Source organism: Limulus polyphemus, unplaced genomic scaffold (assembly GCF_000517525.1).
Source record: "Limulus polyphemus unplaced genomic scaffold, Limulus_polyphemus-2.1.2 Scaffold1978, whole genome shotgun sequence".
Classification (NCBI taxonomy): Eukaryota; Metazoa; Arthropoda; class Merostomata; order Xiphosura; family Limulidae; genus Limulus; species Limulus polyphemus.
The window spans coordinates 109,755-118,461 of NW_013667588.1; the positions used below are offsets into that span (position 1 = coordinate 109,755).

At 32.1% G+C, this 8,707-nt stretch overlaps 1 protein-coding gene across 1 annotated transcript in view; it reads right to left on the reverse strand.

The window, feature by feature from the left end:
• LOC111087294 overlaps positions 1-8,131 on the reverse strand; it is a 41,602-nt gene extending 33,471 nt beyond the window's left edge. Inside the window, exon 1 of the mRNA XM_022393465.1 lies at positions 7,826-8,131. The gene's annotated coding sequence lies outside the window, so the exon portion shown is untranslated. The remainder of the gene's footprint in view (positions 1-7,825) is intronic.
• Between the last annotated feature and the right edge of the window lie 576 nt (positions 8,132-8,707).

Genomic DNA, 8,707 nt, shown 5'->3' on the forward strand with positions numbered 1-8,707 from the left:
AGAACTGTTATACACAATAGAAATCATGGTTATAGTGGTAGAGGAATAGCATATTTAATCCATTATCCAAACAAATCGAACTTTAAGCTTGAATGTTAAATTATTGCATGATATTTAGAGATTTAAATAAAGGTCCTTTTCAGGATGATAATTGTAAAAATTATTTATGCAAATCAATTATAAAACCGAAAACATTTCTACAATATGTTAAATGTGTACTAAATCATAAAACCCAATCGGCTGTCTCGTTCAATATTTATAAAGATGAAATATTAGGTGTGAAAAAAAACGTTTCAGTAGTAAGTTAAATGTGTTTGTGACATATCCGCTTATAGAAACACGTGTAATACCGTTAAATATATAAATAAAAAATATAAACAGAAGATGAGACAAGTTGAAATCTTTATGCAATCCTATGGGGCTATCTGCCCCTAGAAACACCATTTGCCTGTGTAAAACACACACGATATGCCTAATAAGACCATCCACCTATAAAACCTTTGTAACACAATCCATTTAGTGACACCATCTCCCTTTGTAAGACACATGTAATAAAGCCAAATATATAAAAGAAAACCATTAGCATAAATTGAAATCTGCATGCAATCCTATGGAAATATAGTAACACTGTCTGTCTTTGTAAAACACTTCTTTCACTGCATCTTTGTGATTAGCACCAAATTACAGAAACAAACTTTGAAATTATTCAAGATAAAAGAGTATCTTTTTTATTTTAATGAAGCTAAATGACGTTTAAAGTATTTGAAGGGTAATTATTGTAGAATCTTGTTTTTAGGCTAAATGACTATTTATGATCTCGTCTTGTAAATACATAATACATATAGAAAACAATTTTGACAGTCATTTTTTATATCTTGCAGATTTTCCCACACAGTTTGGAATTTAAATCACAGTACAATCACAAACAAAAGAAAAAATCTCTATTAAAATGTGCTAGATGATGAACATACTTTTGTAAGCTATATTTGTAACATTTCAATTTAGATGTTAGCCAGAGGGTACGTGACATTAAATTTGTCCTATAACACATAAAACGTGGTCGAAATACTTTATGAAGTGTTTAGAAACAAAGTTACTCCAGCTACACCTCTTTCTGCATTAACTCAATATTTCCAACATAAAATATCATCTACTACAAAATATGGAATAGGAGAACTAACTTATTTGGTCTACACCAAATGGCATTACCAATAAGCTATATATTACTGCAGAATCTTCCTTACTACTCCTGCTATGTCACAACCAAATCTAATTCCAGAATTCAGCTGGCCAGGTCAACATCAGCCAATTGAGAAACCAATGGACTATTATGGAAAGGTACTATGAGTTGCATAAAAGACTCAGATTGAAATAATTTCAAGAATTAACAGGTGGAATAGTGAACAACCAGCTAGCCATCTTGCCTACTATTTAAAATTACCAGCTTTGACAACATTAAGTAACCTTTCAGCTGAAAGCCATAACAGATATAAAACTTGGTAGCCACCTTATCCAACAGATTTGTAATGTTGCATGAGAAGAAAGTATACAGATCAAAGTTCTGGAATAGGATATGGAAGAAAGAAAAGAGCTTAGCTGAATTTCCAGAAGACTTAAAGGCTTGCCCAATCATTTTACCCAGATACTCCTTGTAAATGATGGATTCGTTGTCACTTGACCAATTTATAGAAACTATTATAGACGAGTATATGAGGAATGAGGATTAAGGTGAAGTAGATATACATCCTTAAAGGAAATTCTGCAGTTGGTGATGGATCTAGAATCAAATAAAATTGCAGATAAACAACTAAAGACACCATCAGGAGAATTAAAGGAGTAATTGGACATCTAGTCTCACAGAATGGGGGAAAGTAAACCATAAGACAAAAAATATTTCAAGTGTAAGTTGAAAGGACATTTTGCCAAGAGTTGTAAATGAAAGCTTGTAGGGAATAAAAATTACTTCCACAGAATACCAGAAAGGTAATAACTGTTATAGATGTGATAAGCACTGGCCTTTACAGCTGAACTGTGATGAATCAACAGCTTTTAAAACACCAAGGAGACAATACTTCATCAATGAATCTTTAAGCCTCTCCAGATTGAAGAAACAACCAAGAGCTAACCAGTCATCAGGAATTAGCTGGAATTCAGCTGAGAATATTCCATTTGCCCAAAATGAAATAAGAATTTCATTCTTTAAAGAAACCATTCCATATGTTTATTGATAAGTAGTCTTGCAGTATATTGATCAAAACTGGTAATACAGCTAGCTACGATATGAAAAAAAGAGTGAATGTTATAAATAGGAATAGGACATAAGGTTCCAGCAAGAGAAAAATTAGTAGCTACCCTTATACTAGGGAACTTCTCTATGCTTATGATGTGTGTAGGTAATGGTCATCGAGGAAGAGTGTATATTAGAAACTGACTTAATTTGGAAACAGGAATATGAAGATAGGCTAACTTCAAATAGCTTCACAATTATGACAAGGAAATCCATGTGCACTATATAACAATCATTACACCAGATATTGGACTTTCCATCACATTCAGGAGAACAAGTCATTGTACCACCAAAAAGTAAAGTATTCAAAGGACTGGGTCATAATATAACCAAATACTCCATCGTGTCCTGGTAGATTAATGGTTGGTAGAATTTTCGTAGATATGAAGAGAAAATATGTTATCATTAAGGTCATGAATACAATCAAACAATAAAATAAAATCTAGTAAATTATGAGTGGGATATTGCAAGATGTGAGGCTGTACAGGTAATACTTCTATATCAAAGAACATCAGAAGTAGTTGCCCTTGTGGAAAGATGTAGTAAATCCAATATTAAATCCTTACCTACGAACAAATTACTACTTCACTTATAAGAGCTATATGCCCAGGGCTGAGGAGGACTTACAACTAATCACTGCCAGAGATTACATAAATTGCTCATGTAATATCAAGACGTGTTCTCAAGTGAACCTCATACTTAGACTGAACAAATAAAATATCCCATAAGATTGATAATGGAGATATAAAAATAATAAGTGAATTAACCAGGCTACTCCAACTTGCAAACCAGACTGAAGCTATTGTACTTGCGAGAAAAGGACAGATCAACAAGGTCTTGTGTGGATTACTGCAACGTGAATGAAGTCACAAAATGGAATCCTACCCACGGCCAAGGACTGCCTCTACTCTACAAGCTATATCTGGATAAAAATGGTTTACAACATTGGAACTTAGGAGTGTATATTGACTAGTGTAAGCCGACAAAGCAAGTATAGGGAAGACGGCTTTTACCATGAGAAATAGATTGTCACAATTCTTTTGTGTTACCAATTTGATTATGTAACGCTCCTGATACATTTCTACTGTTAAGTTTTTCCACATAGGGTCGGTTGATGTGATAGACCTTGTAAATCACAAAATATCATCAGAGTTTCCATACTATAGCTTTTTAATATATTTTGAGTATCTTCACTAAATTTTGCAAATTTTCAGTTAAAGATTAAAAGTCTTTTACTAAAGATTCGTATGTGAATGTATGAAATCACAATGTTGACTGCTTTGAGTGCAAAGTTATTTCCATATTACAATTAAAAATGCTTTTTGTTCCTCTGAACATTTTCAAATTTCATTCATGTAGCCTCTAAAAATCTCCCAAATAAATATCAAACGTTTTTGAAGTAAAACTTTATGTTTTCCCTATTATTTTTTCTCTCTCTTTATATGGACTCAGTAAATTTGAACAACCTTGTAACCACTATAAAAAATACGAAATATATCTAAATTACCCTTTTTCCTCAATCAAGACCACTATTACTGTCTCATGTTAGATCATGATGAAGGTATCTGGTTATATGTGAGGACTAACTACCTCAAGTTGATAAAGCTATCATTCTTGAAATACAGCTAGTAACTTAATCTTACATGAATTTACTGATATGAATCTCTGGGATACACAAGAGAAAGATGAATTAATTCAAGAGTTATCAGATTTTCTCTGTAAATCTTCTATATATGATGAGGCCAAAATGTATGAGAGAATGTAATTTTATATTCACTTACTACTGAGTGTATAATATATCAACATTCTGAATGAGGATAACGTGTATATGTTTATTATATTAATTCACAACAATGATCTGGCTATTTAGACTGCAGTCAATGATCAATCCATGAAAGGAACATTTGCATCAAAACGATTTTCAACAAAATTATGAGCAGATATATATTCTGATATATTCTTGTCAGAGTTGAATTTTTTTAACAATTTGCATTTTGACACATGTTTATAATGGTGACAAGCATAATATATACAACACTGTCTGCACACAGATGAATAATGTCTTGCAGTACTTTTATATTATAAGTCCACATTCTACAGTTCTGTTTGGTGAATCTTTTAATGATGGGATTACGTGAAGGCAAATCTAATGGATTAAAATATTCTCATTTCAACCAAAGTAGATAGAGGCCCAGTGAAATCCCGGTTTATGACTCGGATTCAGGTTGATGATGTAAAACAGTTTGTCTGCATAGTCAGGTATTTGATCACTGGCAAGTTTTTTCGTGTACACGCATTTTGTAAGAGTATTGAATAAATCTCTATAGTGTTCATAGCTTCTTACAAATCAGTTATGATATTTCTAGACTGATGAATTTCTAAAATGAAATATAATTCAGCATTGGTGAGAACATTTATAGTGTTCAGTAAGACTCTATCAAAACGTAATTATATCCGTAAATGTCCATGTTTTACCAAATTAAAGTGTGAATTTACATCAGGTAGCTCGAGTGTAAGACCAAAGACAAAAAATGTATATTCTCAAGAGTATTCATCATATCCTATATCAATTCCTTGATCTTGGAATTGTTTTCCTGTTCTACTAAATAATGTTTCATAGCTTCGTGTATACAATTCAACATCAAAATCTGGTTGTAAAGGTAGAGCGGGAATCTATTTTCCATCCACGTTGAGTGACACAAAATTTATATTGTAATATTTGAAGTTGAACGGGTTTTTCTTTCAAGATCCGTTAAATGCATCGTTATCAACACATCCTATAACAAGACGTGTAGGCACTTGACCTAGAAATTCATTATCAATAGATGCTTGTGTGTTTCCCCGAGAAATTTAAAACGATTTGCACTCTAAATACATCAAAGAATATTTAGCCATTACTTTCTGAAAGGCCTTAACATGCGACAGAATGACTGATTGACTGGTTCTGACTTTCCTAACGTAGATAGAAACATGTTGTAGAGCAACCTTTAATCCGGATTCTTCACTTGACATAATACAAAATGCCTCTTTACTTCATATTAAACGAAGTTTTAAACGTACACCACTGGGCAAGAAATTATTTTGCAAAAAGATGTCTAAATGTAGATGGCCAGTCACGTTGACGATCTGGCTACCACATATATCTACCTGTCAGTCTTTGCCTCCATCATTCTCACCATTATCAAAGTCAAGATTGTAAAAACTACTCGCTGTGTCCTTTGCCCACATAGCTTCTCCACTATAACTCAGTAGAGTTTATATATATTATTTATAGGCATAAATATTGTGAGATGATGAAATGTGTTTGTCATTCAGATGTACACCATATTGAGAATATAGAGAAAGAAGAAACAGATTGACAAGCACAGACTTACCTTCGTCTTTATTTATGCCGGTTTTATCAATTTTAGTAATCTTTGCTTTCACATAAAGATATGTTTTTGCTGGATCTAGGTATTCATCTCCATATGAAAAGCTCAGTGGGTCCTTTGTCAGTTACTGATGATAGAGGATAATATTCCATCTAATGGCCTTCCTTGAACATGATTTGTGTGTGAGGGAGAGAAAATAAGTCTAGCTCAGATTTTGGTCATTTACAAGATTTTTCAGGGTGTAGAAGGGAAATGATTATTTGTCTCAACTTTTTTAAAATTTTATTTACCTTGTACGTCTTAAAAAGGTAAACTATAATTTACTTCTATTTTGTAATTGAACTTAAGAGAAATTCCCAAACTACTTAGATAATAGCAAACTGGTAAAGCTTCTTTACCATGTCGCCATATCATGAAAGTGTCACCAACATATCTAATTCAGATTTCTGGTGTCAAACTTACTTAATTAAAGCTGCACTTTCAGTTTCAGATTTATTAATGTACAAATCACACAATATCGATAATAATGGAGATTCCATAGTCAAACCTTTCTTCTATCTGTAGTATTTATTATTGACCTGATTTTTTTTTAACACAGCTTAAACCATGTTATCCAGAAAACCAGTGATTGAGTAACTGTTCTGAGAGATTGAACCTGTTAGATAACATTAATATGTTGATGATATCCTCGTTATACATAAAGAAACAGAGCAAGTTAATTCATTATTGAAATATGTGTATAAACAACATCCTTGTATTAAATTTACAATTGAAGAAAACAACTCAAACTTGTATTTTCTTAGATATTAATTAATAACTCTGGAGATCATTTTGAAATAGGAACGTATCATAAACCATTTTAATAGTATTATACTTCGTATATATAAGCATACGTTGAAAATTATTTTATTCTTTAGAGTTTATTACATCGCCAGTAACTATCATTATTTTCATAAAGAAATAGAAGGTGTAAAAATCTCTTGTAAAAATGGTTTTCATCCTTCATTATTCAGTAATATTTTAAAATGTTTCCTAAATGGAGTGTACGCCCCTCGTAAAGTGAGTTTTGATGTATCTAAGTTATTATTTCATGTCAGTCTGACATTTATGGTAAAAGCAATTATATGCTAAGAAATCAAATAAAAAATATTTACAAGATATATACTTATACAAATTCAATACACTTAGATTGTTTAACGATATAATACGCTTGATGTGGACAAAGTTCAACCCCATATCATTTAAAACAGCATGTAAAAGAGCATCTGAATTCCATTTGTCTACTTCTGTTAGTTTTTCATGATGTCAGAACAAACGAAAGTCTGGATATTAATAAATCCAAACATGAATTATATTTAAACTCATCAGCAATAGAAATTCTTCTAAAAAGGTAAGTTAATTTAGTTTATTTAAATTATGAGAGATACGAGATATCGAAAGATGTGATATGCAAACATATCTGTTTTAGTGATATGGGAATTTAAAAAATCATTCATTATTTCATTTTCAAGCTGTAATGATGGTAAAACATGAATCAGAAAGTCGTTACAATTGCTTTATTCCAGTTGCTTTGTTTCTCTGGTCTTTATAGTAGCTAATCTCTATTTTGCCCTAAAGGATTTTGTAGTAAAATATATCATCTGGATTGAAAGGATTAGCATTGTAATATCCTCTGTCGGCTCAATGCTATGAGAAAACAAAGGTAATGAGATGATGTTGTCTACTGGACAAAGAAAGCAAATGTACCTATAAAATTCAGGCATGCTTTCTTCAGCAAGCTCGACTAGGAAATTGTCGAGTAAATACTTACTTTAAGATCAAATAACAAAGTTTGTTTTCATTTTTACCAACATTGTCCAGTTTCATTATTTTATGTGCACACTAGGAAGACTTGGTTAAGTAATCGAATTCAGAATCTCTCCTTATTTTATGAATGAATTTGAAGTTATTAATTAATCTGTTTATTTGATACTTGCCGAGAAATTGGTAGTCCTTGTTTGAAAAAACCAAATTAGCTAGGAAGGGGAAATTTTGGTGCTGTCACATTAGGGGTTATTGTGGAATTTCTGAAATGACAATGCAATAACTAGCTTTTGCTTGATATCTTGAGTTTAAAGGAATATTACGTATGAAAAAAGAGAAATTTTATGGATGTAGAAGTACTCACGACCTAGAGAGAAAGTTTGCTGGTGGAGAGAAATTGTTGTACACGATACATGTACATAAGGCTTTTGCTGATGTTGCGAAGGTCCATGACAGTCCATCAATCAGCCTGTAACCACTAACTTAAGAAAATCTGCTCATATTTGGTGAGCCCAGACCACTATAACAAATGGTAAATCTGAAAGATCAATCCCAGAGGAAGGGAAATGCAGATTACTGAGGTTCACTGGCGTCATGTAGGGTGTTTCTACCAAACTCTTAGGTAGTCACCAGTTTCAGCACAGCAGCCTCAGTTTTGGTCAAGACCATCAGTAACTATTGGACAGGAGCTGGAAATTTAAAACAAACAAACTATATTAGAAAAAAAAACGTCTTCTTATAAACTTAATGTATAATAAATGAAACAATCAATAACCTTTAAACGGCCGAAAGAGTTTTCTAAAAGAAAGGATATCGCAAATCTTCTAAACTTAAAAGAAATGATTATCTTGGTAATTTTCTCTGAAGACCTTTTTTGTTGTTGCTGAAAAATTAGGTACCTCAAAGATCAGAGAAAAATGAAAGTCGTGAGTTTGCATTTCACACGTTAATAATCAATTGCCCTCTGGGGTCTCAGGAAGTTCAGTGTATATCTTTGTGCTTAACAATAAATATAATATGTTCAAACAAAGCTTATGTATTGATAGTTGTTGAGGTTTCACACTGAATCTGCATTCTGAACCAGTTTCAATGGCTGTTATAAGCAAATATACTGATGTCATACAAAGTCGCCTTAAGTACTATGTATTCATGAATACTTAATACCACTATAAATAATTTTCTTAAAACGAAAAACAAATAGCTTGACATACGATAGGGAAACAATTTCTCTATCAATACAGACCCT